Raw genomic sequence first — 26,466 nt, 5'->3', positions numbered from 1 at the left:
TTTCCATCTAAATTTCAGTAAGCCTTTTTGGTACTTTTAAAAAACAATGGAATCTAAGTTGCTTCATTTTTGCTTGCACTTTTAGCCACATCTAAATTACATAATCATCATCATCCAAAAAAAGAAAGAAAAAAAGAGCTGAGAGAAAGCCAGCTTTCTCTTGTTTATCCTGGAGAGAGTGCTGAGAAGTTGGATCACTGTCACATAGACTTCCTGGGAAGTTATCCAAGAGAAGTTAAACAAAAGGCAAATGACTTAATGTAGTCCTCCAAGAGAGATTAATAGTATAAGTCTATTCATGCCTTGCCCATTAACTTCAATGGGTTTAACTCACAAATATGAGCATAGGGAGATATATTGTTGATATATCTATATTCTATGGATAACAACAAGAATTCAAAGGCATCTATTTCAGTTGAGAGGACAGAAAGACTAGCACTGAAAGGAAAATTCTATCTACTGAGATCTGGAGCCCCGGTGGCGAAGTGTGTTAAAGCGCTGAGCTGCTGAACTTTCAGACCGAAAGGTCCCAGGTTCAAATCCCGGGTGCGGAGTGAGCGCTCGCTGTTAGCTCCAGCTTTTGCCAACCTAGCAGTTCGAAGACATGCCAATGTGAGTAGATCAATAGGTACCACTCCAGCGGGAAGGTACCGGCGCTCCATGCTGTCATGCCGGCCACATGACCTGGAGATGTCTATGGACAACGCTGGCTCTTCAGCTTAGAAATGGAGATGAGCACCAATTCCCCAGAGTCAGACATGACTGGACTTAATGTCAGGGGAAACCTTTATCTTTACCTTTATGGGTAACAACAAGAATTCAAGGACTTCTATTTCAGTTGAGAGGACAGAAAGACTAGGACTGAAAGGAAAATTCTATCTACTGAGATCTAGCAATATGAAGATTTTCAGTTACTCGAGTATACGCCTAGTATTTCAGCCCTTTTTTAAGACTGAAAAAGCCCCCTTCAGCTTATACTCGGGTGAGGATCCTGGTTGGCTTATATTTGTGTCAGCATATACTCAAGAATATATGGTACATTTATTATTTTTCTCTATTATTATCGGTATTATTACATTTATTATTTTTCTCTATTATTGTTGCTACTATTATATTTATTTTACTCTATTTATTATTACTTGTATTATTTTCCTGTATCTATTATTATTATTATTATTATTATTATTATTACATGTATTATTTTACTCTATTATTATTAAAAGGATACATAAGCACATTTACATTGAAGAAGATGAGAATAATGATTTGATCAGAGTTGGACAGTCTTATCTTAAATTTGAGCTTTATGTAAATATTCAAAAACATTTAACCTACTGATGCCTCAATTAATGTAATTTTATTATATCTATTTTTATTTCTGAAATTTACCATCCTTGGCTTATACTGGAGTCAATGTTTTCCCAGTTTTTTTGTGGTAAAATTAGGTGCCTCGGCTTATATTTGGGTCGGCTTATACTCGAGTATATACAGTATATGGAATGCATTTCATCAATTGTCTATTTTATCATAGGCACCATTAGCCATGTCACAAATACATTTCCTTTTTAAAAAAAAGAGACTGGCTTCCTGCTGAGAAGTTAAATCATTGTAAATTGATTCATGAACATGCAAAGTTGAATTTCACCTCTCTGGAGAGGAACAGATATGACAATACCATCAGGAACAATATACTACAAAGGGTTGTTGTATGTTTTCCGGGCAATGTACTACAAAGCCAGCAGCATGGTTGTTGTGCAATGAATCAAATGATCAATATATTTTGATATGCAATATATCCCAAAGGTTCCAAAGCAATCCCAGTTCTCAGGTATCCTGATGTGCAACATGTCCCATTATACAACTGGAGTTCACACTATGCAATGGTACAATGGGTGTGGTGCCCCATTGTGATTCATCACAAGTCACTAGCATGTTTTTGTATTGTATCATGATTGTAAAGTTGTGTATTGTACCTTCTAATGCAGAATTTCAGAAAAAGTGTGAAATATGTGTTTGTACCCATTGATAATATTGCTTTTGAGTCTTAAGAAGTGATTCGTTCACATTAGCTGAATCCAGTTCACATGATGACAAAATAATCTTCATTCCTCCCAAGAGGTATTTGTGCAAGCAAGAACATTTTTATGCAGGAGCTTTCTGTGACCTTTTGCTCATTCATCTCTAAGCAAGGATTAGTGATTCAGAATGCTTCTATGAACTCAGTTTACATGTATTTATTTTAATCTGTATAACTACTCACCTTCTCTGGTCTCAGGGGTTCAGAATCGGTTACAATGGTCAGATATTTGATCTAAGAGCTGGTAAAGACTTGAGGTGTGTGATAATGTATCATTACACTTTAGAATGTGTAGCCATTTGGACGAACAAGGATTAAAGCCATTATCAGATAGTCAGCTCAATTCATCATACTTGGAATTCATATGCCTTTCATTTGTATTCCTGGAACCTTAAAGAAATATTAATTTCAGGCTTGATGGGGGTAAGTAATTTAAATAGATTTGCTAAAGCAGTAATGCTAATGGCACTCCCTTTAGAAAGTGGGTTTTTGCCTACATTAAATTCATTGGGTGGGGTGGATCTTTAATTCTCTGATGCCCATTATAAACTCCATAAATAAAATGCAAAGGGAGGTGACATAGTGTATTATGCAAGTTTTACATTTTTCAATTTTTTTGCTTAAATACCGTTATAATTGATTAAAAAATTCTAAAGCTTAAATATTCCATTGAAAATATCTTTGAAATATTTTCTCAGAAAACACTTCCAGATTAACTAGAACATGGTAATAATTGCAACAAAGAGAAACTGGTATCCTATACAGTGCGTTACTAGTGCTATTTCTTCATTCAGTAAGCAAACAAGCAAGTGGGGGAAAGCAAATTAAAGTTATAATATTAAGTGTTATGCTTTGTTTTCTTCCCTACTTTAGAGGGTTTTTTTTCTTCCTCCAAGATAATTGTTTTTGCACTTCTGCAAATTTAGGATCTTTAAAAATCTCATAGGCACTTCCTCTTATGTATGGAAAAAGTTGTTGAAAGATTCTCAACCCAATAAAGAAATTCCTACAAATACATAGGATGTCCTTCTTCCAAACCAGAACATGAAGTTTCCATCTGCAAACCCATGTGGTTCTCAGAGTCAACAAAGAAGTTGAGTCTGGAAAAGTAGCAGCTGGTGCATTCCATAACTGGTGAATCCGTTGCAGGTTTTAATTTCTGTGCTAAATGAACTACTTAAATTGCTGGATCCATTTGGAAGGTAAGGTTCAGCACCTTGGATAGTTCTTTAAATCACAGAGCAGCTTCTATAAACCATTAGTGGTCTATATAGCTTCATTTTATTTCCCAAGACATCTTTATCATAATTTCATCATATCTAAATTTGTACGAAACACTGTTCAGTTCCTCCATGTGTTGGTTGTTTATTCCTACTTGACCCTTTCATTTCATACCTGCTGTGCTGCACTCTGAATCTATATATTATTCCTGCTGTGCTAAAAATGAATGAAGAAACTATTTGGGATACCTAATTTTAAAGGGCTTGTGAAGCAGAATTATTGTTATAAACAACTTGGGCTGAATGTGTGTTGTTTTAAAAGAATGATATTGGTGATATTATTATTATTATTTGACTTATATTCTGCATCTCTCCCATTAATGGAACTCAAAGTGGCAGCAACAGATCAAAAACAATGCAAGTTCAACACAACATAAAAATCAGAATATAAATATATGATTAAAAACAATGAAAGGATTTTTAAATTAAGACATTAAACATTAAAAATACTAAAATGCATTTACAAAATTCATGAAATGTTTCCAAAACCTTCAAAACAGCACAATACCGCAGTAAGAGCCCAACTCTCATCCATTTGTAAAGACCTGGTAGACCAGAAATGTTTTTAACTATTGGAAGAAGAGCACTGATGGGACCATCCTGATCTTTGTAGGATAGTAGTTTCAAAGTTTGGAGCAGCCACCAAGAAGACCATTTTCCAAAAACACAAAGTGAATCTGAGAAGGTGGTGAGTCATAACACTCTGAACCACATAGAAATGTCATAATAAACCTCTTTGTATATATCCTGTTACGAAAATCCTATGATAAGGGTGTCCTTAGTAAAAATCAACTTGAAGGCATATATCACTCAACAGCAACAACTATATGGCATCCTACCAGACCAATACTGATCCAACTAAGCCATTCACATGCTGACCACCTGCTCCAAGAAGTGAAGCACCTGCCTGAGATACAAGATAAGGAACAACAAGAAAAAGGCAGCAAATTGATATTACATAGCATCAGTAATATCAGTAAAACACAAGATTGGCCATCAGATTGGGGGAAAAAACAATTTATATCCCCATACCAAAAAAGGGAAATGCTCAAGAATGCTCAAACCTCTGTACAGTGGCACTTCTTTCCCATGCCAGTAAGGTAATGCTCAAGATCCTGCAAGGCAGACTCCAGCAATACATGGAGCGAGAGTTGCCAGATGTCCAAGCTGGGTTCAGAAAAGGCAGAGGAACGAGAGACCAAATTGCTAATATCCACTGGATAATGGAGGAAGCCAGGGTTTCAGAAAAACATCTACTTCTGCTTTATTGACTATATTAAAGCCTTCGGCTATGTGAATCATAATAAACTGTGGCATGTTCTTGGTGGTATGGGGATACCAAGTCACCTTGTCTGTCTCCTGAGAAATCTGTATAAAGACCAAGTAGCCACAGTAAGAACAGATCACGGAACAGCAGACTGGTTCAAGATTGGGAAAGGAGTACGGCAGGGCTGTATACTTTCACCCTCCCTATTCAACATGTACACAGAACACATCATGCAACATGTAGGGCTTGATGATTCCAAGCCCGGAGTTAAAGTTGCTGGAAGAAACATTAACAACCTTAGGTATGCAGATGATACCACTCTGATGGCCAAAAGTGAGGAAGAGCTGAGGACCCTTATCACCCAGGTGAAAGAAGAAAGTGCAAAAGCTGGGTTGCAGTTAAATGTCAAGAAACCCAAGATCATGGCAATTTTACCTATTGATAACTGGCAAATACAAGGAGAAAACATGGAGGCAGTGACAGACTTTATATTTCTAGGCGGAAGATCACTGCAGATGCAGACTGCAGCCAGGAAATCAGAAGACTTTCCTTCTTGGGAGGAGAGCAATGGCCAACCTTGACAAAATAGTGAAGAGCAGAGACATCACACTGGCAATGAAGGTCCGCATAGTCAAAGCAATGATATTCCCCATAGTAACCTATGGATGCAAGAGCTGGAATTGAATTTATCAAAGAGGCTATAGTCACTGGTCTTACTTCAAATGTTGAGCATTATGTCCCACCAGCAAGATATTATGTTTGAAAAGAGTAGGCTATGTACATACAGCTGTATGTACAGTAGCTTCTCCAAGTGAGTGGAACTTGTGTTTGCGATAGAGATTTCCAAATGTGTGGTAAGCTTTCATGCATTCAGATTTCCATGTATCGTCTCCTTTTCAAGCATTACATCAAACACATGGCTGTATTATTATGTTCCTTCAAGTCCCTTCCAATTTATAGTACCCTGTCCTTGGACTTTCTTGGCAAGCTTTATTTGTTGTGTTCGCTGGCAATGAAAGTCCGCATAGTCAAAGCAATGGTATTCCCCATAGTAACCTATCGATGCGAGAGCTGGACCATAAGGAAGGCTGAGCGAAGGAAGATAGACGCTTTTGAACTCTGGTGCTGGAGGAAAATCCTGAGAGTGCCTTGGACAGCAAGAAGATCCAACCAGTCCATCCTCCAGGAAATAATGCCCGGCTGCTCACTGGAGGAAAGGATATTAGAGGCAAAGCTGAAGTATTTTGGCCACATTATGGGGAGGCAGGAAAGTTTGGAAAAGATCACGATGCTGGGCAAAATGGAAGGAAAAAGGAAGAGAGGCCGACCAAGGGCAAGATGGATGGATGGGATCCTTGAAGTGACTGGGTTGACCTTGAAGGAACTGGGGGCGGTGACGGCCGACAGGGAGCTCTGGCGTGGACTGGTCCATGAGATCACAAAGAGTCGGAAGCTACTATGCGACTGAGCAGCAGCAGCAACATCAGTGCTATTGGTTTTCTAAAAAGCTTTGGGATGGGCTTTTTCCCTTTTCCCCCCTTTTCAAAAGAAAAGGGAGTATTAAAAGACAGGGTGCAGACAAAAGAAATTACATGGAAATGGAGTGTATATAAATATGAGCACCAATGGAAACTAAGTGTAAGCAAGAGATTGTAAAGATGAAACAATAAAAATATTGTAAAAAAAGCTTTTGGATGGGAAGAAGTGTTTGTGGGATGTTATGACAATGTAGGTATCAAAATATCATAGCCGGCTTTGAACACTATGCACTGGGGAGCAACAGGAACGTAAAATATATTGAGTTTTTAATTTTAATGAGAAATAAAAAAAGTCAACAGCCATACATTTTTCTTTTGCATTCTTGAATATTTTTGGACATTTTTCCTCATTTTTGTCCTATGGTTAAAAATAGGGTTTTTTGGGGAAAGTGTTGTTGCAGAAAAGAGTGTATTTTGCACAATTGTTTTGGACAGAAAAACATTTCTATGCAGCAAATTGTCTCTCTTTGTATGCATGTGTGTGTATTTGTTCTGTGGCTGGATAACTGGAACATGTTGGAACCCCCGGTGGCGTCGTGGGTTAAAGCCTTGCGACTCGAAGGTTGGGTTGCTGACTTGAAGGCTGCCAGGTTCAAATCCAACCTGGGGAGAGCGTGGATGAGCTCCCTCTATCAGCTCCAGCTCCATGCGGGGACATGAGAGAAGCCTCCCACAAGCATGGTAAAAACATCAAAACATCCGGGCATCCCCTGGGCAACGTCCTTGCAGACGGCCAATTCTCTCACACCAGAAGAGACCAGCAGTTTCTCAAGTTGCTCCTGACACAACAAAACAAAACAAAACAAAACTGGAACATATTGATTTTTTCCGTCTGTCCCTGCTATATTCCTCAGAGTACGGGTAGCAACAATCAATCCCTTCCGATGTTATTGAGCTGCAACTTTCAGCTGGCCTAGCTAGCATAAGCAATGGTGATGAATGCTGGAAGTTGAAGTTCAACTACATTTGGGGACTGCCCTTTTCTCACAATTCTTTATAAAATGTGCTCAATTTCCCATTCATCTTTACATTCTTTTTCTTCTCTAGTTAGCATATGGAACATTGATCATTCTAACATGTCATCTTGAATGCAGAACAGCTCTAATGATTTATTTCTATATTCTGGACACTTAAAGATGGATCCATATACACGTCTACTATAGATGATGACCTCAAGGAATGCTTCATTGTACTTAATGACAATTAACTTTGAGCAGATACATACCAAGTCAATTGCACTGCAATGTTAAATGGTCCATTATCCTTTCAGCATTGCAATCTGATGTCTTTCATGGAATATGGGCAAGGGAGAGTGGTGGTTAAAAATAGCCACAGGTGAGTGTGCTGAATTCCAGACCTTTGCTCAAATAAATGGATTGAAATTTTGGCCTCAGGTTTGTTTGAGCCAATTTCAAATTCCTATGGCAGTTTGACTATTTATATTCTACATACTACATCAAAGGCTCAGTCTTTGGATGGGAATCATTATGTAGCAAAAACAGTATCATCTGCATATTGGAGTGGTCTACAGCATTAATAGACTCCCAAAAAACCCCATATTTGCAAATGTATAAAATATTAGGGTGGACTATCCCTAACCACTGATAGGAATTAAGCCACCTGTGATGTTGGTTAAGGTCAGTGGTACTCAACCTGTGGGTCTCCAGATGTTTTGGCCTTCAACTCCCAGAAATCTTAACAGCTGGTAAACTGGCTGGGATTTCAGGGAGTTGTAGACCAAAACACCTGGGGACCCACAGGTTGAGAACCACTGGTTTAAGTGAAGGAGAATAGAAAAGCGTGGTGAAAGCAAGAATGGCATTACTAACTTTTGGTGTGGTTTTGGTGCAGAACACGGTGAGCAAAAGAAGGCAACTTGTTCAACAAACAAACAATTGCCTGAAATGTTTTCATATTATACAGTGATGGCATTATGATTCCACTTTAGCTGCCACAACAACTTCCTATAGACATTTGGCATTTGCGGAGGCCCCATAGTTGTCTAGCTAGGAATTCTAAAACATGGACACCAGGATCCCATAGAATGGAACTATGGTAGTTAAGATTGAATTAGGACCTCATCAGACAAACAGAGGGAATGTGTGGAAAGGGGGGGGGGGAAAGCAAAGGGAACTGTCCTCCTTTGTTCCCTATTAACCTTTCCCTATTTTCTGGGATGGCTTCCCATCCCATGTGGTTTCACTTCCTTTCCCCATTCTCTTTCATTTCACTTTCGGTTTCGATGTTTTAGCAGGCCTTTGGAGATACAGCCCCAGAGGGTTTTTAATAATCTATCCTGTTTTTATTACGATTTTACCATTTATGTGTTTTAAATGCAATTTTTTATCCTGTATTTTTGTTTTAATTGATATATTGGATTACTGTTTTATCTTTTTATAGTGTGATTTGTATTATGTTGCTTATGTTTTGTTCTATGTTGTTTGGGCCTCTGCCCCATGTAAGCTGCCCCGAGTCCCCACAGGGAGATGGTGGTGGGGTATAAATAAAGTTTTATTATTATTATTATTTCTTCAAAGTCATTCTGGGCTCCATTTCTGCATGTTGCCAAAACAGAGCTCCACAGTCCCACTGGAAGTTGCCCGGCAGCATGTGATGAGCTCCATGGGACTCTGTGCAGAAATGAGGTGAAGATGCAGGGAAGACTGTGTCTAATAAGGTCTTTAGAGTGTTGTCGAAGGCTTTCATGGCCGGGATCACAGGATTGTTGTATGTCTTTCGGGCTGTGTGGCCATGTTCCAGAAGTATTCTCTCCTGACGTTTCACCCACATATAATACATCCACATCCACATAGCTGTGGGCAAAACGGCAGGAGAGAATACTCCTGGAACATGGCCACACAGCCCGAAAGACATACAACAACCAAGGTCTTTAGAGTTTGTTATTCTGAAGTGTGAAAATTTTCCCGGTCTCGTGTGTCCATAATTCCCTTCATTTCCCAGAGTGCCCTAGAAAATTAACAAGGTGATGGGCATGACTGTAGTTGTCTTACGCCCCTTCTACACCACCATATAAAATCCAGATTATCTGCTTTGAACTGAATTATATGTCAGTGTAGACTCATATAATCCAGTTCAAAGCAGATAATGTGGCCTTAGTGGAACAGTGCACTTCCCACTAAACTGTGTCATTTTTCTGGAAGGGTGGTTTGTAGACCTGTGGACTTCTGAGAGTTTCAGGGAAACTGGCTGCTATGATTTGAATACAGATTTTTTTTCTGTACAAAGAATGCCACAGATTTATCAATAGCATGTGCGTCCATCATGTATATCAGTATTGCAGTTAACGAAAGCTAATACAAGACTCTTTGTTGCAACAGGCTACAGTGGCTACTTCCTTTGGGGCTTTCTCAATAGAAAGGCATTCCACAATCTGTCGCTTGTTATATATACCATGCAAGTTATACCAACTGTCATTTCCTCTTCTGCAGAATTGTGAAAAATGAAGGAGCCAGACTCCTTTTTTCATTTGGTCTTTCTGATAATTTTCTGTGTCTCTAAGTTGTCATGGGAGTTTTGCCAGAAGTACAATTTAAAGCTATTTTGGAAGTGCCTCCTGCTATGAAACATCCAGGGAATTTCAAGGCAAGTGAAAAGTGGTTCAGTAAGATTAGCAGTTTTCTCAGGATGATTCTGCAGATCATATTAATGAAGATAAAGAAAACCAAGACATCATTCGAGCTGCTGCAGATATGGTCTAGAATCTATCACATTTGGGAGCTTGCATGTTTTGCAGATAAAGGAATCACATCTGCCAGAGTGTGTTTTAATGCAAGGGGTTTCCATTCGAAAATTGCAGGTGAATTTTTTCCATATCAAAAATCGAGAAATAAAGCTTCAGCCTTTCCAGTTCTATCATATTCTGTCTTCCATATTTTCTCACAAATAAAGCTTCCCAACAGCATATTACTTATAAACTGGATGAAGTCTAAAGATAAGGAATGAGGCCTGCTGAGAATCGATTTTTGGAAAGAACCGAATGGCAAACATGGCTTTCAAGATAATGTGAACTATCATGCATCTTTTCTCCCCCACCTTTGGCAACTTTGAAGTCTTTGCAAAATAGTTGTGTGACTTCTAGATTCTTTTAGAGCACTTTTAGATATATACACAGAAACTTTATTTTTGGAATAAGTAGTTAAGAGCACATGTTAGCTTTAAAATCAACCAGGAAGCATGTTGTCTCTACTGTTAAGCAGAGTGATGCATATACTTCAGGTAGTGAATTTTGGGTGTCGTGAATAGACAGAAGATACTGAAGATTAAAAAAATCTTAGCTGACTTGGATCATAACGCCATAATCAAACTAAAAAAAAGCTGGAATTGCTAAACACAAATAGCCGTGGCATTCCTTATCAATGAAATGTAACAACCAGAGAGTTAAGAGTAGGATTAAGGAGTTTTGAGTTCAAATCCCTTCTTATTCACAAAATACACATGCTTTAGTCACATGTCTCATCCTAACATCATAGGGCTTTTGTGGTAATAAATGGGGAGAGGGAGTCATGTCATTAGAAGAATAACAAAAATAGTTAATACATACATAGAATTCCTTCAGCAAATTTGATGCCATGAAATAAAATATTCAGAATGTGTCTACCTTTTTCACCTTGACACATTTTAACATCAGAGTTTTGAATACAGTTACAGTTGCATAGTACAACATGGTATAAATTAAGCTTTTACAAGAACTCACTGATTTCCTGCCATTCTGACAATCATAATACAAATTCTTATTAAGATGGCATGATTTCTATTCATTCTATTTCACAGTCCATTGCCGATAAGTCAATTCTAATCATTGGTGGGAGGAGAGAAGGAGCAAATGATTCTGTTCTTTATGCTCTTCTAATTATATAATTTCCCTCAAGGCAATCCACGGCTAACAACAGAGAACTTAAAAGGATCACGCTGTGACATGAAGTGAGAGGGAAAGATACTATTCTAACTCCCTGGTTTGTGATTTCCTTCTCTAATTGTAGATAAAATTGTAGAACTTGAAAAATTGGACCAAAATGCTATCCATCCTTTGTTGCTTCATCGAGAATAATCATTAGGAACATTGCACATAATGTTCTTATCTGTAGAAGTTGCAGTTCAACAATATCTGATATAGGGAATAGGCTGCTGTTTTAAACAACCTAGTTTCCTGTTACATTTCAACACATGGAACTATGGTTTCTTTAAAGCTGGGCCTGAAATTATGTCTTCAAATTGGCGTGCTTGAATTAACAAGGATTTTTGCCAGTCATCTCCAGATTAATTTATCATGTTCCTTATGCACAGTTCAACTAAATGTCCTAACTAATCTGTTAACAAATTTAAGATTGAATAGCCAGCAATTAAACCAATGATATGACAGATTTGCTCCTTTAAAACAAAGATATTTTTGGAAAAAAAAAACCAATGTGGATTTTCACACTTCTTTCATGTACAGTAGAGTCTCACTTATCCAAGCTAAATGGGCTGGCAGAACCTTGGATAAGTGAATATCTTGGATAATGAGGAGGGATTAAGGAAAAGCCTATTAAACATCAAATTAGGTTATGATTTTACAAATTAAGCACCAAAACATCATGTTATACAACAAATTTGATAGAAAAAGTAGTTTAATACATAGTAATGTTATGTTGTAATTACTGTATTTACGAATTTAGCACCAAAATATCATGATATATTGAAAACATTGACTACAAAAATGCCTTGGATAATCCAGAACCTTGGATAAGCGAGTCTTGGATAAGTGAGACTCTACTGTAGTAGTATGTTCCAAATAGGCACAGACTGATTTAATAAATCTTACAGATGTAACTAAAAAATACTGAATAAAAATAAGATTTCTGTGACTAATTCAACTTAGGGAATGAGGTTAAGGAAAGATGACAGATTCATTAAGTAACATTGCTGAACACCGCACTTACCTCTCAGCACAATTCTGTCTTTTCTTTTAATTGTCAAGGGCTAATTTTAATATCTTATGATGCTCTGTAGCATATTAATAAGGAATAGAAATCAAGAAAACAGACGATTTGAAAGGGCAGATAAGAAAGAGCTAGACAAGATCCTCAAGTGTAAAAATGTATCACAGAATATTAACGTTAGGATTGTTCATGTTATCGTATTTGCCATCTATTCGTGTTTGCGATGGTTAAGGGGGGACATGATAGTCGTGTTTAAATATTTGAAAGGATGCCATATTGAGGCAGCAGCAAACTAGTTTTCTTCTGCTCCAAAGACTAAGAGCCAAGCAACAAATTCAAAACATAGAAAAAGAGGTTCCACCTAAACATTAGGGAAAACTTCCTCATAGTACGAACTATTCAGCAGTGGAATCTGCTGTCTTGAAATGTGATGGAGTTTCCTACTCTAGAGGTTTTAAACAGCGGCTGGATAACCATCTGTTGGGAATGTTCTGTTTGTGTACTTTTGCATGAAAGAATGGGGTAAACCCTATGGTCCTTGTGTCATCTTCCAGTTCTATGATTTTGTGATTCTGATAGGAAGAAAATAAACCCATTTGAGATGTGGTGTTGGAGAAGATTTCTATGGATATCATGGATTCATAAAAAGACAAGTGTGTTCTAGAGCAAATCAAGCTTGAACACTCCATGGAAGCCACAATGATATATTTGGCCATGCTATGAGAATGCATGACTCACTAGAAAATAGAATAATGTTTAGTAAGGTAGAAGAAAAGAGGAAGCCCTCATTCCAGATAAGCTGACTCAATCAAAGAAATCACAGCTCTGAGCCAGCAAGATGATGATGAAAGGACTTAGAGGCTTCTCATTCATAGGGTCACCATAAGTCAAATTCATCTTGATGGCAGTTAAAAGTATAAACATAAGCAATTAAAATTAAGACACTTCACTTTGAATTTCACTGAGTACTTGGTGTGCATGTTCTACATCTCCATCCAGTCAATAACATTGTGGGAATTATCATGCGCCAAACTTGGAAAGACTTGGATGTTATCATGCAGCCATCATTGTTGACAAATTATACAGCCACTGTGATAGCATCATTTCTGAATTTCATCGGTGCAGCTATTAAAAACCACAAGAACCAGGGAAATATTGGCAAATTTATCTCTTGTTATCTGTCATTGGCAGGGATGATCAGTGAAAAGGGGGACATGGCCTTCTTGCTATAATAAAAACAAACATACTTTGCTCATTAGTTATGCACACGTTTTGGTCACAATATTTGGAGCAAAGCTTCTCTTAAGATCTTCTCTACTTCCAGGTTGTGCAGGAAGTGGAAAGATAGAACAGAAGGTAATATTGACCGTATATAACTGGGCTGTGGCACAGCTGGTTAGTAGCCAGCTGCAATAAATCACTATTGAGTGAGAGGTCATGAGTTCGAAGCCCGGGCTGGATTGAGTGCCCGACCATTAAATAGCCCCAGCTTGTTGTTTACCTAAGCAACCCGAAAGACAGTTGCATCTGTCAAGTAGGTACTGCTTATGCGGGGAGGCTAATTTAACTAATTTACGTCACTATAAAAATGTCCAGCGATGTGTGGAAGAATGAGGAAGTACTCCATCAAGGACTCGGTGTCACAGTGGACAATGAAACAGAAGCTCCCCCTGGCCAGAATCGAGCATACCCTCATGAAGCCAGAAGCTGGAAAATGTTAAATAGCCTCTGTGTCTCTGTCTGCGTGTGTCGTATGTCTAATGGCATTCATAGAATCATAGAATAGTAGAGTTGGAAGAGACCTCATGGGCTATCCAGTCCAACCCCCTGCCAAGAAATGAATGTTTGCCATGTATATGTACATTGTGATCTGCCCTGAGTCCACTTTGAGGTGAGAAGGGGGGGAATATAAATACTGTAAATAAATAAATATTGAGAGTTGGGTTTGATCTTTTGGAACCGGAATTAAGATATGCAATTCAGCAGCATCTAAAGGATCACATAACATTGATTTGTGGTTGTTGTTTTGGAACAACATAGAAATATAGAAACATTACTTTTAAGGGACTATAACACCTAGTATTCCCCAGCATGCATGACTAACAGTCTGAGAATTTCTGGGAAAGGCAGTTTAAGCAATCTTTTCTGAATGGATTTTAATGTTTCCATTCTGCTCCTTGGATTTTTTTAAAAGATGAGTGGGGACATAAAAGTTATTGAAAGTATGTTACTGAATAGTTAAAATACTACATTTTATACTTTTGATTAGGATGTTTTACATTCCCCTTCAGATTCTTTTTTTCAAGAATTTAAATAAACGTTGTATGTCTATATGTCCACAATCTAAATGTGCTGTTTGGATTCTGCTGGATAGGTACCACTTTAGTCTGCAACAGAAACTTTTCATGAGTTGGAAAAATGACTTGTAGAAATAGAAATGTAGAGCATTGCGATAATATAATGAACAAAGTGATTCATCCCTCTGGGAGTTTCTGTGAACTTTTCATGTCATTAAAATTCAAACAGATTACATTTTATTCAAATAAGTGTAATCAATGTGAACTATGTGTTAAAATATGCATGAATAGAATAGAATTGTCTCCATCCAGATGAAGTTAAAAATAACAAATTCATCACTTCTAGCAACAACACCAGGCACATCCAGTTATAAAATAGTCAGATTGACTTACATACATTTCTAGCCATAACTGTTCTAAAGAAATGACTTTTGAAAATGTGTCTATGGTCACTGACAGTGGGACCTTGATATCCACAGAGGGGTTTGTGCTCAGAGAAGTTTAGGAACTGACACTTGTCATCAGCCAGCTACATATTATAGCAGCTACCTAGAACCCTTTAGATATGTTGGACGATCTGAGACTAAGGGTGTATAAACACTGTAGAATAAATGTATTTTGACACGTTAACTGCTATGACCCAATGCTATGGAATACTGGGATTTTTTATTTGTTGAGGCATCAGCACTCTGACAGAGAAAGCTAAAGACATTGTAAAACTATAACTCCCATGTCCCCATAGTATTAAATCATGGCAGCTAAAGTGGTGTCAAACTGTATAAGTGCATCCCAGTGTTTATAGTTGATTCAATGGATTTTTCCATTTTCTTCTGCTTTTGGACCACAATTCAAACATTCATAAACAGAATATATGTTGGAAGTCATGAGTGTTTAATCTATCAATGACACAACATTGGGAAAGGTTGCGTATATGCAACATACATACAATATTCACAGACTATATGTTACTGGCCAGATCATGGTTAGCTGAAACCATTGACATGACTGATTGCCATTCAGTCACTTGACTTCTGGTGCCAGTATAGCATAGTATCACCCTGCAGAACCTAGAAATTTATAAAGAGGTATTTTTTCTAGGAATTTACTAAATCATCCAGGGTGACTCTATGGTAATTGCTAGAGAACTATAGGATCACTTGAAGAACCTAGCAAATTCCAGACCGATATTTTTGATGTTGGTTGATGTATTTTTATGATATTTTTACTCTGCTGTTTTTGATTATTTTAATTAGATTGTTAATGTGTTATTGTGTTTTTAATTGTGTTTTAGCTTGTAATCTTTGTTTATGCTGGGCTTGGTCCTCATGTAAGCCACCCTGAGTCCCTTTGGGGAGATGGTGGTGGGATGTAAAAATGTTATTTTTTATTACAATTCAATATGGAAATAAATTGCTCTGTCTTGCTGAAGGAAAGCCCTTCTTAAACAATGGAGAGCCTGTGTAAGTTTACCTTGATGGGTCATTCTTAAATTGTCTGAATTGTCTAAATGTGTTATGTCTTTCCTGGAGCCCCCAATGGCATAGTGGATTAAAGCCTTGTGACTTGAAGGTTGGGTTGCTGACCTGAAGGCTGCCAGGTTCAAATCCCACCCGGGGAGAGTGCGGATGAGCTCCCTCTATCAGCTCCAGCTCCATGCGGGGACATGAGAGAAGCCTCCCACAAGGATGGTAAAAACATCAAAACATCCGGGCGTCCCCTGGGCAACGTCCTTGCAGACGGCCAATTCTCTCACACCAGAAGTGACTCAGGTTGCTCCTGACACGGGAAAAAAATGTCTTTCCTGGAGGAGGACTTTTCACATGGGCCACCAGAATTGCTACACATGACCCGACTTGATGGTTGCCACATCCCATGGAGGAAAGCATTGGCCTCCTGGCTTCTCCCAGAGTCTCAAAGGCAACACAGGAAGTCTCCTGTGTTGCTGCTTTGATGGCATGCACTGCATCTTCTATAGTTTTATGATGGAGCCCTACCAGAAATAGTTCAACATTGTCTGGTGGAAGCCGGTGGGCTTCATTGTAAAACTATAGAAGGTCTGGCACATGCTGCCAAAGCTAAGCCTATCCAATGAGGCCTTTCATGAAGGATGAGAGTCTGATTGGTGAGATACAGTTGGAAGCCTCTGCACCAGCTGACCTTCCTCTTGTGGAAACCTCATGGGCTTAAACAGGCCTGGATCCTTCATGGAAAACCAGGAGGATGATTTAATCTGTAGCAGAAAGGAGCTAAGCATCTGAAAAGAATCTTGTTGGGTGGAAAGAGTTCCAAAATATTCCTCAGCAATGAATCTGTTATAAGATGCAACAGCTCTGTGAGGAGAATGGCTTAATAAGAACTACAGACAAGTATATCCTACACTAGCAGACAGAGTTGATAACTGAAATATTTTCCTGTATTCTTTCCCTCTATGTGTTTTCTGGATGTGTGTTGACTGATCTCTTGATAAACCAACCTTAGTATTCTCAACAGCCATCTTTCTGGTTATTTTTTGTGTAATTTAAAAGCTCATAGGTTGCTGCTAGATCTTGGCTTTCTTCCCAGCATTTGCTTTGCCTGATCCTTCAATCTACTGCATGTGTATGTGCATGCCTATTGAATTATGGTGATCCCATAAATTTCATTGAGTTTTCTTAGTATTAACTAGAGCTGACCCTGCTTAGCTTAGAATCATAGAATCATAGAATTGTAGAGTTGGAAGAGACCTCACGGGCCATCCAGTCCAACCCCCTGCAAGAAGCAGGAAAACCTCATTCAAAGCACCCCCGACAGATCAGGCAGGATATGGAGCCTTTATGCTATTTAGGCAGTATTTTTATGCTTCTATAAACGCCACATACCATGGCATGACTCTGACATTTTCTTTTGCTACTCTCATGTTGTTTGCTTGGTCAACTCTTTGGCTGTTTTGGTCATTTACAACCACAAACCAGCAAACCGTGCAGCCCCTGCTCATTAGATAAAGCCTGACCACAAAAGCAAATGATTCATATTGAGTAAGCCACATGTTCTGTTGTACTATTTTCACCACTGCTCCTTCTCTTTCAGTATTTTGAGAATTGATGAACAATTCATAACCATTTTATTTCCAAAGTATGATTGTTAACAGGCAAATATATAATCGAGTTGTCAGAAAGGTCTGGAGAAGTTGAAGTCACAGCTTCCCACTCAGGCTGAAATTTTACAAAGAGAATGTTCTGCTAGAACAGATGATTCTATTTTTTTTAAAATGTAATTAGTGTGGGATATGTTTAATGACATCTGTTTTTCTTAACACTTATCAGCATCAAAAACATCAGGAAACCAACCTGGACACAGTATATTATTTGAGAAAACGGAGATGCTTGACCACTCCAACAACAATCGTATCAGGTTACACAGAGAAGCCATTGAAATTCACAAATATGTGGACGGCTTCAGCAGAAGGGAGAAAAGCATGAAGGTGAGCGGAGTCTAGCTACCAGTATTAAAAAACTCAAAAATCAGAACAGTAAATAAGAAGCAACACTCTGAGACATGGGAACTAGGGGCAGTTAACAAAGAATGCCCCCAGGCAGAAAGTAGCTAATAGATGTAGTCATTCAATGTAAATTAGGGTGATTAAATGAACATTTACACTAGCCTCCAACTGACAAGTGTTCTTCCCTCACCCTGGACATCCCACAGATATATATAAACATTCCTTGCTTAGTTTTTCCATAGCTCACAACCTCTGAGGATGCCTGCCATAGATGTGGGCGAAACGTCAGGAGAGAATACTTCTGGAACATGGCCACACAGCCCGAAAGACATACAACAACCCTGTGATCCCGGCCATGAAAGCCTTTGACAACACAGGGATTAAAAGTCTTTATTGCCTGTTGTCTTTGGGGATATTTTTGTGTCCTTTAGATATTAGGTATACAGACTTACATTTCAGTGCAAAAACAGAATATAACATAGTCTGAATAGACATCTATGGCTATGTGTGACTATGGACCTTATTACACATCCCCATGTTGTTATGCCTGCAAGTATGGCAAAACGGCACGTGCGCAGGATGACTATAGGGCCCCGTGCGCAGCTCTAGTGCAGCTTTTCTCATCACATGGGGGAAGCATCGGCCAACTGGGGCAGAAGTGGTATTCCTAGGACACTTTCTGTGTTGACAAGGAAGTGTTGTAGGATGCTTCCATGCCAGTTAGTGGTGAGGCCACCACCAGAAGTTGAGGGACATGTGTGATGGACTGCATGCTGATCTATTCCTCAACTGGCCTAGGATGCTTAAATTAGTAAGTATCATGAGGTTCTGTCTCTACACTGAGAAAAAAAGTAGAAACACTATGAAGCCAGTGCTGACAGTCCAGGTGACATACAGTTATTTCTGGGGAGGATCCTTTGTTGACCTTATTCCAACTATTCCTCAAGCTAAACAAAACCAGGGTAAAGTGCAGTGTTTCCTGAAAATGTTGGTGTCTTCCGGTTCTTTTGCCATGTGGACAGCTGGATCAATGTGATGAGGTCCTAAATTACAACAAACAAGGATCCTTTTGTATCTTATAGCTACCAAATGTGTTTGATTTTGAGGCTTCCAAATATCTGCCAGTTACAGATTTACACATATTCACTTGGAGCCTCCGGTGGCCTAGGGGATAAAAGCCTCGTGACTTGAAGGTTGGGTTGCTGACCTGAAAGCTGCCAGGTTCGAATCCCACCTGTGGAGAGTGTGGATGAGCTCCCTCTATCAGCTCCAGCTCCATGCGGGGACATGAGAGAAGCCTCCCACAAGGATGGTAAAACATCAAAACATCCGCGCGTCCCCTGGGCAACGTCCTTGCAGATGGCCAATTCTCTCACTCCAGAAGCAACTCTGGTTGCTCCTGACACACACACACACACACACACAACATATTCACTTAGTCAAGAAGTGTGAGAGCACAGAATTCCTTAAACAGGATAGCTATTCTTGTTTAAACTGATTCTTGAGAATGACTGCATCTCTATCATACTCTAACTTCAGAGGTTCCTTGTGGCAAATGACATATAATTCATTGGATTTTGTTTTAATGATACCACACTGTTAAGTTTTGAAGTCATCTAGCTATTCATGCTGGTCCTGGTCCTTCATCCAGAGTACAGAAAATTATAGTTCAATGTTTCCACACTTTCTCTGAGCTATGGAAGCTGGTAGGAAGCATTCAACAAATAGCAGGGAGAAAAACATTATATTTTACCTTTAAATATGTGGTATCTGTAGGTTTCTTTTACTCCTCCCCTTTTTTTAAAAAAAACATGAATAAAAAGTATTTCCTTTTGTTTCAAGAAAATTACTGGTATTCAAAATCGGGCAAAGTGTAACTGTAGACTTGATGTACTTTTGTAAGAAAAAGAAAGAAGATGAGAGAATCCAGGAAAGAGAAACAGGGGAAGGAAAAACAAAATTCTCAACTAGCTTGTAAATAAAAGTATGAATTAATTCCTTTAAAAATGACATCCAAAATGTACTTCAATTCATGCTTGGAAAATACAAACTGCAGGGATTCTTTCACCCCATTACCAAGCAGAATCCCTCCCCGTTCCCCAGACCATATATATCAGCTCAAGAATAATTCTGGTTTAAAAGAATATAAATAAAAATTATGTTGAGATGATAATTTTGTGAGCTTTTCCATTCAGAATAGTCCTTATAAATGTGCAAAACTTACCATCTGGATTTCAAAAGGTCCTCAGCAAGATTAATCTAGAATACTGGCGAATATAATCCATTTCTGGAAAACAACAACATGATACAAAATGTAAATACAATTGACTTTGCAGTAGGATGAAAGACGATTAATGCCTTTATTTCAGTAGACAGTATTCTCTTTCTATATTATTTGTACTCATTTTACCTGAAAAAGATATCATTTTCCTCGCATAGCTGTTAATCTCTATTTATTAATGGAATGTAAATCTCCTTAAGCATTTGGAATAGCCTGGTTTCCTAGAAGGAAATGACAAAGTATTTTGCCAACTACTATGTGACTACACTTTTTCTAAATGAGTTATCATTTCAGATTGGTTACTGGTTTGCATCAGAACTATAATAATACAGTGATTCAGTCACACCTAAGCTCAATTAAGGGAAGATGACTGGGAGAGTTAAGTATGTACTGTACTTGATTATAGGCAGCTGAAATACTGTAAGTGGGAGAGGAATAATGTACCTTTGTCTGGATTGTGCTGGCACTATAATCAGAAATGCTTTCCCTAGAAACCAGAGCTAGAGGATCTTTATTCTCACCTGTCATAAGCTGCATTCTTTCAAGGATGAGCTATCAGGGACTGCATTTCAGCAGTGGGCAGGGTCAACCAAAGGTAGTTAAGACATTATTTTAATCTCTTTCTGTCATCCCACTCTCTACTTCTCTCCCTTTCCTCTCTTCCTCTGTATATAGAGTCTGTTTGGAAGTGTAGGATAGACTGTGGAGCCTATTCAGCCAAAGAAGACTCGGGAGGACTGACTAATGTTACTGCTGCTTCCCAGAAATGTGCTTGCCTTAGTTTGAGTAATGGTATAATACAAGTCAATCTTTTCCAGAAACAGACAGAGCTATGAGTCACATCCATCTTCTCCAGAAACAGGCTGATCTAGAACTTCCCCCTATACTAATGATCCACTCATCCAGGAGTAGAATTGCCATGGGCTTTAGATTATTGGGATTTGCCCAATTTTTAGGCATGCTGCACATCTGGCCTAATTTAAAGATTTATTAAAAAAAACCTCTAACCCTAACAACAACAACAACAACAACAGCTTTTTAATTTTTTTATTATTATTAAAATTTATACATTCTTTAACAAATTTGCAATACAGAGTTATGTATATCATAGCTCCTATGGTATTTTCACTCTCTAACTATATTACATACTCATATTATTTACCTTTTATTACCCTTCACCTAGTGCTATCCCTTCACCCCAGACCAGCCAATTACAATATTTCCAAATTTCCATTGTTTCTTTTACAGGTTTTTCCCCCTTTCCTTCTACGTATACAAACTCTATAAAAATTTCCCCATATCTTCCCAAAATCATCCTTTTTTAATAACCCTCTTTTAATTTTAATATTACATGTCAATTTATCATTTATTGCAATATCCCAAATCTCCTTATATCATTTTTCCAATTGGCACCCCTCACTTCCTTTCCATTTTTTGGCTATTAACAATCTTGCTGCTGTTACCAAGTTGGCGATTAGTTCCTTTAACTCTTTTGATATTTGAATATTATCCATAAATGGCAACAGTGCTATTTCAGACGTTCCTATTATTTCTGTTTTGGTGATTCCCTTTATTTCTTTAAAAACGTTCTCCCAAAAATTTTGAACATATTTACAGGACCACCACATATGTATATATGTACCGATTTCCTGACAGCCCCTCCAGCACTGCTTAGAGTATTTCTTATCAATTTGATTTAATCTAATTGGCGTGAGGTACCATCTCCAAACTACTTTATAGTCATTCTCTTTTATTCTTATAGACATTTTTAATATACACATATTCCACATTTCTTTCCAGATTTGAGGGTGTATTTCCTTATTGCAATCTAACTCCCACATTTCTTTAAGGCGATCAACTTTTTTATTCTTGTATCCTGCCACCATCTCCCCGAAGGGACTCAGGGCGGCTTACACAGGGACAAGCCCAACACAACAACATAACTTTACATAAAAACAGTGATTTTAAAACAGTAGTTTAACACAGTACAGCAATAAAATATGCACACTACATAAAATTTCTTTAAAACTTACCATCAATTGCACATATAACAGAGGGTGACCAGTGCAAGGAGTCTAAGAGGGTCCGTAAGTAAAATCAGGCAGGAAGGGGACGAATTAGGGTTCCATTAAAGTGCTAAGACATATAGAGTGTAGTGCAATGAGAAAGTGCAGTACAATTTTGTAAAGAGAATTACATGTCTGGTGGCCTTATTCACTCAAAGGTGCTTTGGAAAATCCAAAGCCCTTATAGGGGAAGAGTTGTGAAATAAAACAAACTGCATGCAGTCCTATCCAAACTTATCCAGCCCTTTTGTGCATCCACAATGAGCAAAAGAAACAAGCCAGAAAAATGGAAAGAACAAAGTTTTCTCTTAAGTAGCAGAGTCAAAAAACACACAAAACCTCCAGCTTCAAAAAACAACTCAGTCTCTTTGAAGCAACAAAACTCACATAAAGTTCTTTGCATTAAATTCATGCATCTTCTTTGGAGATTTCGTCATAGTAGGCTCTCAGCAAGTTCTGAAGCAGGTGATTCAGTAAGTCCCAAAAACATTACAAACATTCCCCCAAGTTATACCCCATTCAGGGAGTGGTTCAAGCTTGTTAGCCTTGATTGTTCTAATTACTCAACTATGAGTTGTAATTGACCAGGTGTTTTTCCCTTAACACACACATACACAAGTAGTGATCCCACAGAAACTTAGTCAAATACATGCATATACAGCAATAAGAGTCACTAAACAAAATTTGTCGTTGCTCTTCCAATATTTTTTGTGAGCCACACAAGCCTCTCCCTTAAATTCTGTGTGTTAAACAGGGGGGGTGAAATCACGTGCCTTTGATTAATACTAATCGTATTTGTGGCATTCCTTTCTCAGTTCCTTTCTGAATTTCCTTAGCCAATGTTACAACAGTAACAATGTTTTTGGAGGAAAGTCTAGTTGAAGTCTGTTTTGTAGAGCTCTTTGCTAAGACAGCACAGAAAACAGCAGAGCCAGTGGAACTAGCAGGGTAAAAGCTTTATACAATTATCAGTATTTAGGATTTCATAGAGCCTGTTGTTTTCTTTCCTGAGTTCCTTGATATATGATTATTTTACGACAGGTCCAAACATTCAATTTTGTGAAGAGCATTTGGGAAAGAAAGCCATTTTCAATGTTGCCACCTTTTCTCCATATCACAATGCCTCTACTCTATTACTGCTCCAGCTTTGAGCTTTCCATGCCTTCATTTATCTCCTTCTTCCCATTCTTTGTCTTGCAGTAGTGGCAACACCACCTCCTTCTGCTTCCTCTTTATCTGTTTAATGTTTCTCTGTATTTAAAGTCCATCATGACATGAAGCAAGGGGAAATTAGTGGGTTGGAAGTGCATCAGCAAGGGAGGAAAACACAGCTCGGGGGCAAGGAGAATCAAGCTGGAAGTGAGAATAAAAAGAAGTAAGGAGGTGCGGGAGATTGATTCAATGTGAAAAAAGGTGTAGCAGTGTGAGTCTAGGGGGAAAAGAGGTTAAAGGGAGGTAAGACAAGAACAAGTAAATGAATATAAGAAGCAAGAGAGGGAAGCATGGCAAGAGAGGAAAGGATGAAAGGTGCAATGGCAAAATGCAAGGAATAAAACAGACATGAGGTGATATAATCATAGAATCATAGAATCATAGAATAGTAGAGTTGGAAGAGACCTCATGGGCCATCTAGTCCAACCCCCCGCTAAGAAGCAGGAAATCGCATTCAAAGCACCCCCGACAGATGGCCATCCAGCCTCTGCTTAAAAGCTTCCAAAGAAGGAGCCTGATAGAAGTGACAAGACCAGCCACCTCTTCACATTAAGCCTCTAGTGGCCTAGGGGATAAAAGTCTTGTGACTTGAATATTGGGTTGCTGACCTGAAGGCTGCCAGGTTCGAATTCCACCCAGGGAGAGCGTGGATGAGCTCCCTCTATCAGCTCCAGCTCCATGCGGGGACATGAGAGAAGCCTCCCACAAGGATGGTAAAACATCAAAACATCTGGCCATCCCCTGGGCAATGTCTTTGCAGACGGCCAATTCTCTCACTCCAGAAGCAACACAGGTTGCTCCTGACACGAAAAAAAACAAAAAAAAAACCTCTTCACATGGCTGCTGAAAGGAAGGGGTGGGGCTGGCTTGTGGCACCCTGCATGCCCTCCCTTATCCCCTCATGCTTTGGCACCCTTTCCCTCCTCCCATCAGATGGCAGAGAGAGCAGTAATGCATATTGCCCTGCCGCCCTTTCTGTCATCTCATGGCAAAAGGGGAGGAAAGTGGGCTGTGGCATAGCTGGTTAGTAGCCAACTGCAATAAATCACTACAGACTGAGAGTTCATGAGTTTGAAGCCAGCCTGGGATGGAGTGAACTCCTGACCATTTAATAGTCTAGCTTGCTGCTGACCTATGCAGCCCAAAAGATAGTTGCACCTGTTGAGTAGGAAATTTAGGTACTGCTTAATGCTGGGAGGCTAATTTAACTAATTTATGCCACCATAAAACCTTCCAGCAGCATGCTGGAATCCATCAAGGATTTGGTGTCACATGTGGACGGTGAAGTGGCATTTACACCTGTGGCTGGAATCGAGCATGCCCTCATGAAGCCAGAAGCTGGAATGTTAAATTGCCTCTGTGTCTGTCTATATATGTCATATGTCTAATGGCATTGAATGTTTGCCATGTATATGTGCATTGTGATCCGCCCTGAGTCCCGTTGGGGTGAGAATATAAATACTGCAAATAAATAAATAAATCAATAAGTTTCCAAACAATACTTTCCTCCCCGTAATGATAGAGGCAGTGCCTTTTGACACTTCTACCCCACTTTGGGAGGAATGTGGGCAGGGCCTGCCATGTGTCATATGATGGCACACAGCAGGCCCCATCCAAGCCATGCATAAAAGGAGCAAAACAGGGCAAAATTGCCCTGTGTGAAGAGGTCCAAGGAGAAATTGTGGCAAAAGGCAAGTCAAAGAAGGAAAGGAACATAGGAGAAGCAAGCAGCAGAAGGCAAGAAGTAAGGAAGAAAAAACTTCTTGGTGAACTTGCAAGATGACAGAATAGACACAGAGGTTCAGTTTTGGACTAAGGAAGGAAAGCATTGGAAAATTATGATGGCAGGGCTAGAAGAGAAATGGTACATTCGGAGAATACAAGGAGCAAAACAAGAATGCAACATAAAGTGATCAGGAATGACATGTGATTTGTAAATTTGTCCTTATTGTCCTCTGCATTTTCTCTGTTAATCAGATGGCTATTATTCTCAGGGCATCCTGTGATATTTCCATGCATCTGTAACATACTGTATTTTTAAAAATCCATATTACCCTTTAAAGTGGTAAAATATATTTTATTAAAACACAAGAGTGCAAAATATTTCCATTCTATTTTTCTTCAGTTTTCCAAAACCAGTGATTCTCAGCTGTTAAGGTGTTCCTTTAAGATACACGCAGCCCCATCTAAAATGGGCTGCATCCAAATCACCTGATCTTGCTAACTGAGAATACTCCTGTCTTATCTATTTTAAGCTTCAATTTATTCATTCATATCTAATACATCTGATTTTAGAAACCAATTCAGAACTCAACTCTCAGCTCAGATAGAAAAGTGAGATAGAGTTCAATTTATTGATACAGTGATGTCAGACTTTAAGTAAAAGAGTTACTTAGAAGAGTTCCTTCAGCATTTTCAAACAGATATTAAACTTCATGAGGGTCAATGTAGATTTCTGTTGGGTTTCAGAGTGGGAGCTGTTTCCTAATGCCACCTCTGGAATCAGCCTCAACAAAGACAAAAGAGTATTTTCTCACAAAGAGTAATCTCATTGTAGAGAATCCATAAGATTAAAATTCCCCTAGGCTCTCTGCTAACATAGGTTTTCATTTGGGTGCCCAAGGTTGTTTCTTTGCCTAATTCTGACCTGAATCCTTGCTGAAATGAACCCAGATCATTAGCCTCCTCCAGGAGGGTTTGAACCTAAATGGTATTGCTCAAATAAGATTTATTAATCATTCATGTGTTATTTTAAGTTCTCCACCTGTTTTCATTGTCAAAAAGACAAGAGTCCAATATACTTTTGGTTACAGAAGTCTATCCAATTACAGTAGAGTCTCACTTATCCAACACTCGCTTATCCAACGTTCTGGATTATCCAACGCATTTTTGTAGTCAATGTGTTCAATACATCGTGATATTTTGGTGCTAAATTCGTAAATACAGTAATTACTATATAGCATTACTGCATATTGAACTACTTTTCCTGTCAAATTTGTTGTATAACATGATGTTTTGGTGCTTAATTTGT

The sequence above is a fragment of the Anolis carolinensis genome, chromosome 5 (genome assembly GCF_035594765.1).
Source record: "Anolis carolinensis isolate JA03-04 chromosome 5, rAnoCar3.1.pri, whole genome shotgun sequence".
Classification (NCBI taxonomy): Eukaryota; Metazoa; Chordata; class Lepidosauria; order Squamata; family Dactyloidae; genus Anolis; species Anolis carolinensis.
Note: the sequence above shows the minus strand (reverse complement) of the source record.